Raw genomic sequence first — 7,299 nt, forward strand, 5'->3', positions numbered from 1 at the left:
CAGTTTTTTATCTGAAAAGATGAAAATTGGTTATTTATTAATTTTCACCTATAGATTACAGAAAAAATACAGCGAAAAATATTGGAGTTGATCTTTAATTTTTTTTTAGAAAAAAGTAGAAGTTTTAAACGATTGTACGGAACCCTCGGTTTTAGTACGAGTTCTACTCGCACTTGTCCGGTTTTTTATTATTATATTTTTTCTGAAGTGAGAGTAGTGTAATTACCAAAGTTAGGGTGTTAACTTTCAATAAAAATAAAGATTACAGTAAATTAGTTTTATGTCAATGGGAGCAGCGAATAATTGTCCTTTTTGTATACATTATAGCAAGGTTTATTTACATTTCACAACTTCTTGAACATAGCAAAGCAAATTCTAGTCAATTTTTCCGCCTCGAAGCACCAAAGTAAAGGGAATAAGGAATTCAGTCAAATTTCACACTTTAACTGCCTTGCAGATAATTTTGCTTCCAGTGCTTAGAAATAAACCTTCAATATCAGGAAATGTGCAACTAATGTGCAACTGTATAACTACAACCCATAAATTCTCCCTATATATATATATATATATATATATATATATATATATATATATATATATATATATATATATAAAGTAGAATGATTCTATGTAAAAACATGCTATAGGCATGCAGTTTCCAGATGCAAAAAATAATTCTTCAGATATTTCCAGTACTCTGTCTGTTTCTTTATAGAAACTCCTCCAGCTGATACACCGTGACTACTCTATCTCCTTTTTATTAGAATGATGAGTAGCATGGTATGAATACATCAATTGAGGCCTTGAATCGAGTAACTCGCCCGACGCTCGGAGGCCCGCGCTAATACCAGTCGGGTATCAGTGAGTGGCTCAAAGGCGCTTGTCTTGTCTCTTGTTGTAATACAGTTTTTTAGTTTTGCAAGGAGAAAATAATCGAATTTATCGTTTTTCAATTTCACGCTGTTAGAATAATCTGGATTAATGAATACTTTAGTTTTTCATTTATTACTGTAGAATTTAATAAATATTGAGGCCAAAAATTATTGAATATTAATTTAAATACCTAAAAAGTTAAAATTATTTTAATAATTATATTATCAATAATAATAAGGAATAATATATTTTTAAAAAACAATTTCACCAAGGTAACCCTTAAATAAAATACTGTGATGCTTCAGGCTATGAACCAGTTATAAGTACGAATAGTACCCAACTTTTATACCTGGACTCCTTTCCTATTTTATCACTATCATCCAAATTAACGGGATGAAAATTAATGAAATTTCTATAAGATTAACCTATATTAAGACAAGACATATTAATTAATAAAGTAAAGCATATTTAATAACATTTAATATGTATAAACTGTAGATTGCAGACTAAAGAACAGTAAGAAAGAAAAAGGATGTGATTCAGACTCTAATGAAGAGTCTGCCGAAGAGTGTAACGAAGCGTCAGACGAAGAGGTTGAAATATTCGAAAATACTAGAACATCTGGTTCGTATCATATATTGTGGTATTATTTATAAAATTGTTATAATATCTACTTAACACTAAATATTGACTTCCCAGGTAAAAATGATTCGTTCCAAATTCGTGCAGATTTTGCATGAAATTTCGATTGGTTTTCGTGCGGCGTTCTTAAAACGCTATTTTGTAGAGTATTTTGAGCGAATTGCGTACGCAATGTCAAAATCACAATCCATTGAGAAAATTTATGAGCGATAATGATTTTAAAAGATATGATGAAAATTATATTGCGGGGTGTAGTGCTATACTTACAATTAGTTTTTGGTTATTTTTATGGTTATATAATAACATGCAATTTAAGCTCCACAATGTTCTGTTCATTTCGTGGTTTATAATAATTTTATCATTTATTTGTTTAGGAAAAATAAGATTTTGTTTAAAAAGTTGCAAAAAAATTCATTTTACAATAATCATTTCAATATATTTCGATTAAAAAAAATAATGTTTTTTATTTTTCGTGGAAATTTTACGATTTCTGACCCAATGATGATTTTCTATTCTTGAATTAATCTCCTGAGCAAAGTAAGAATTTTTTTATAACTCCGTAATAGGGGAAAGGTGTACAAGATGATCCCCTGGGACAAGATGATCCTTTTGAATTTTAGAGAGCCTATTAGCGTAACCTTTTAGGCACATACGCTGCCAATGATATACCTATGAATCAGTAAAACTGTGATGACAACACGCGTCATTAAAAAAATTCTATTGTAAAAAATAAAAATTTCATACTTTTGATCTAAGGGGCCGTACACATAATACGTCACGCGAACAGGGGGAGGGGGGGGTCAAGACATTTGTGACGACCTATAGAAAAAATGGCGCTAATGTATGGGACAGTGTGTGACATGGGGGGAGGGGGGGGGGGTCTAAAATGGTCAAAAATCGCGTGACGTATTATGTGTACGGCCCCTAAGGAAAGCTTAACTTTGTACAGTGAAAGAATTTTGGGCAGGCTGCAGGCTTTACATGAGTGCCGCTAGAGCTCGCTGCCTAAAGCTCGCAGGTAACCTCAAAAAGGCGAGAATCTACTCCCGAAAAGTAAGCAGCAACTCCTCAGGGGCAGCAGCTCACCTTTCGGGAGTAGATGCTCGCTTTTTTGAGGTGAGCTGCGAGCCCTGCGCAAGGGGCACCAATTTCGGACATGAAAAGCCAGCAGCCTGCCTAAAATTCTTTCAGTGTACTTAGATAACTTTTGTTGTAGCAGCTGAAATTACATTTTTCTTGTACTCACAGCTTCATTATATCTTCAATTAAGTGTTCTGATTGGTATTATGGAATAACAGAGATCGTAGGTTAAATTACGAACAAATTACAAAGTAGTGGCAAGATGATCCCCCCCACCTTGGTCCCTCTAATCTTACTTTTGCAGCAATCACCTATTTTTCGCCTTTGGTATAAAAATAACTCATCTTCTAATACACGCAACGAAAGTACAGTATTTCTTATCTGTGTAGAGACTAGAGAGAGAAAAGTATGTATTTCCCGGCGAGCAGGACAGAAGGTACTTTTTCTCTTAGTGATAGATGTCACTAACAGGAAGGAAAAGTATCTTTCTCTCCCTGTTAAATTATTATTGAATAATAAATTTTAATTAAAATATGATCTACTATGAATCTCAAGTGTTTGGCATCACCATCACCAGTCACAACCCTTAATAATAGCCATACTACCACGATTGTACTTTCGGTATACGTATGTTAGAAAAAATTGTATTTGCAACTTGGGAGGAAATTGTATTTTCAAATCGTGTTTTACGTTTCTTGTTTTTGCTCGCAAGCACTCGCCTTCGCTTGGCGCTTGCTACGCTACAAACTGCAAATTATACTCGTGGAAATTAACCATTTTTCTTCCTAGATGCACAATATACTAATTCATTAATATTTTTACACACTTAATAGCGAAAAACACAAATTAAACCATTGAAATTTCTTTTTAATTAATTAAATATACAGCTGTATATTTTTTAGAATTACTACTGCTATCATTTTGATCGTTCATTAAATTTCTATAACATTTGTCTCCTATTTGCCAAAACAGAAGATATAAACACGTTATAAATCCAGATGTTCATTACATGAACATTTTGCTTCCTCTTTACGATCAGCAAAAAAATTTGCTTCCTCGTGAAAGAAGCATTAACTTTAATTATATTTATTTCTATAATTTTCAAAATAATATATACTTTATATACACCAATCGATTTGTCTTGATACAAAGAATAAGATTTATGATTTATTTTTCAATAAATAATAACATATTATTTTACAGCAACATGATTTTTAAGAAAAAATTAATTTTTATTAAAAGTGCAAATTTTTTGTCTATAATTGGTTTAAATTCTATAAATTTAAATACAATATATACTTTATATATACCAATCGATCCGTCTTGGTACAAAGAATAAGATTTTGGAAATAAATGAGTAATATTTTCTTATACAGCAACATAATTTTGCGGAAAGAACTCATTTTTTGATAAAAATGCGAATTTTTCAGCTTTAATTGTGATTAACTCTATAAATTCTCGTACAATTTACACTTTGCATAGACCAATCGATTCGTCTTGATGCAAAGAAAAAGATTTTATTATTATTAACTTCAATAATCAACTTAAAAAAAATTTTTAGAAAAAAGTCAAAACAAATTTTTTTTCCATCAATCCATTTTGACATATTTTTCTGATAAATATACCCGGAAAGTTTTAGCCGAGTTTAGCTAAATTCGTTAAAACCTCTTCGAGTTATCGTGTTCACAAAAAACGGGATCCACACACACATACATCCGGATAATTGTTCAGGGTCTTAGATAACATAGTCCTATATAGAAGAAAATTTGTTTAAAGGATTTTTAAAAATTTTGTAAATTAAACTACTACAAAACTTCCTCCACGAGGAAGCAAAAATATTAATTTTCAACAGAAGCAATTTAATAATATTTAATTGTTATAAACTATAGACAGTGAAACTGACAACATAGAAAATTCCAGTTCGGTCTCGCTAAGGGCATTCGAGTCATTTGAAAGAAAAAAACAAAAGGATTTTCATTCCAATAGACAAGGTATAACCGAATTTGAAATTTATATTATATTATACTATATAACTTACTTTTAAAAAGATAATATGTGATTTACCATTTACGTGATAAAGTAAATAATTATCAAAAGTTTAACAACAGTCTAAAAAGCTTAAATAATAATTAATCATTAAAAGTCTCATTTTTTCCTACTTTTCGAAAATACTTATTTTTTTCATTTGTGTAAAATCTTGCTATACAGTGTAATATTTAAACATGAATGTTGATATGAATTTAACATTTAAATAAATTGTAAAAATAAAACCCGCATATAGAACAATATTTTTTTGATAAAAACTTACTTTAAACTTAAAATGAAACATCACAATATTTCCTTTAAAAACTTGATAAAGACTTCTTATAAGCTTAAGGTAGTTCTCCGGTTGCTACTCTTGAAAAAATTGATTTTCGATAGATTTTCTTCAAATTTTGAGAAAATATTTCTATATGTACCCTTTAAATGTGGTAAAAATTTCAAAACCCTTTACGATGCTAAATTTTGAGTTATTCAAGTTCAAACTGTAACTTTTACATGCAATTATGTTAAAAATAAAAAATTTCAACCACAAAATCTTGTTTTTTGACATGGCAAAGGATTTTGAAATTTTTACCACATTTAAAGGGCACCCGCAGAAACATTTTCTTACAATTTTTAAAAAATCTATCGAAAATCAATTTCTTCAAGAGTAGCAGCCACAGAAATACCTTAAAATATTTAGATAAAAAACTTTCTCCAGAAACTGTTAACAAGTAACTTTGCATTTTCTAAATTTTAGAAACCAAAACTCAAACTATTAAGAAATCTTTCAAAAAACCGAAGATTACAAGCGAAACAATATTGGAACCGCCGTTACTTATAAAAAGTATGTCAAACTTATGTAAATTATATGATTTAAACAAATAAACAATATGGGACCATTGATAAACCACGAAGCTCCGATTTTTGAACTTTTCGACCCCTCCCCCCCTACCTAATGGAACGTAGCTTTTTTCTTTTTTTGTATATTAAAATCTCTTTTCGAAAAATAATCGCCAAGTCTTCACTATATTCGAAATATTCAATGAATATTGGTTTCAAATTCAAATAATTAAAAATGAACTTTTAATCAAGATAAATCTAACTCGAACCCAACCTATAATTCGTTTGCTTCTTAGGTACCTTTCTTAGGCGCGCGTCACATATATATATATTTTTTTTTTCATCACTATATGTTTTTATCAATACATATATGCATATATGTGGACGTCCACATAAAAAGGGCCCATATTGTCAATTCTAGTTTTCGAGATAATCGCAATCTAGTAATTTTGGAGCAAAATCTTCATTTTTTAAAACTTTTTATTATCAATCTAATATGTTTTGACAAGTCGAATCATGCGATTTTCATTAATTTATCGATAATTTAACTGTTTGATTTCATTAGTTCTTTTGAAAAATGAAAAGGGTCCATTTTGTTGGTCATTTGCAAAAGTAATCCGTATTTTAAAAATGGAGATGTGGAAAAATTTAAAACCTCTTGATTTTTCATCTTTAAGGTGTTCTGGACTGTAAACAATTCTTGTCTGAATAACTTCCCACAAGAATTCGATATTTAGTGAAATTTTTCGTAATAGAGACTGTTAAAAAATTTGTAATAAATTCAATTTCTATTCTTTTTCTTCAAATGACACAATAAAATTGTACCTAATCATTAATCTTTTAAAAAAATGGTTTTTTAACAGAAAAACTGTCCTTTTTAGAAAAGGGCCCATATTGTCGATTTTTCGTATTTTCAAAATTAAGAGGGGGGGGTGGTGGTTTTAAAAATTTAAAACCTTTTGGTTTTTTATCTTCACGTATGACGTGAATTGGAAAGAATTCTTATCTGAATAACTTTCAAGAAGAACCAGAGATACAACAATTAGTTGGTATCGCAATCTTTAATTCCGTTTTTCTCGAAATGAGGTTTTTCGCGTTCTAAACTTTGAAATTCCGTAACTCAGCGAATTTTTAACCAAAAAAGTTCTAAGACCACTCAAAATTATCCAAATTTTGCCAGGAATATGCCCATATAGATAACTCCAATAGTACCAAAATGGGCCCTTTTCATGTAGACGTCCACTTATATATCTCTCGAATTGACTTTCGAGCTACCCCCGTAATTTCAAAAAAATGTATGTCAAATAAAAATACAAAGCTACTAGTCCTGAACTGATTTAAGAATAGAAAAATGTGAAATTAACGAAAAAAATTTGCCCGCGTGAATAGTCGAACTTGAGACCTCAAGATTTTGAGAAAAATCTCTCCGCCTTATGCCACTCGGCTGTGGACGCGTTACGATATTACAGCTTAAGATCATATTTAAAGCGCTTAAAGACAACAGGCGCTATTTTTCTATTGGTTACTCTACGTCTTCTTTCAAGAACAATTATTTCCAAGCCATTAGAAAAACATCTGAAAATTCTTTAATAAAGATTGAACTTTTCTAAAAAAAGTTCTAAATTTTTTTTCATATCCTTAGTTCTTGAATAAGTTTCGTAATATAACTCTTGAAAAAAGTTTTTCCGTGTACGTTGCTCTGACTCAAAACCCTCCCTCCCCCCATGTGGTCTAACGTAGCACATTACCGAACCCCCTCCCAAAGCAAGCTACGTGGTTTATGGATGGTCCCTAAATAATTTTTTAAAACATTTCATTTTATTTAGAAAGCACACCTCG

The 7,299-nt window shown here is 30.5% G+C and overlaps 1 long non-coding RNA gene across 1 annotated transcript; it reads left to right on the forward strand.

Annotated features, from left to right (window-relative positions):
* The first annotated feature begins 1,397 nt into the window (after positions 1-1,397).
* On the forward strand, positions 1,398-5,464 carry LOC122501733. The gene is made up of 3 exons (XR_006301583.1): positions 1,398-1,497; positions 4,485-4,586; positions 5,378-5,464. It is a non-coding gene; the product is annotated as an uncharacterized LOC122501733 (long non-coding RNA).
* The last annotated feature ends 1,835 nt before the right edge of the window (positions 5,465-7,299 follow it).

This window comes from Leptopilina heterotoma, unplaced genomic scaffold, assembly GCF_015476425.1.
Source record: "Leptopilina heterotoma isolate Lh14 unplaced genomic scaffold, ASM1547642v1 Lhet_213, whole genome shotgun sequence".
Lineage (NCBI taxonomy): Eukaryota > Metazoa > Arthropoda > Insecta > Hymenoptera > Figitidae > Leptopilina > Leptopilina heterotoma.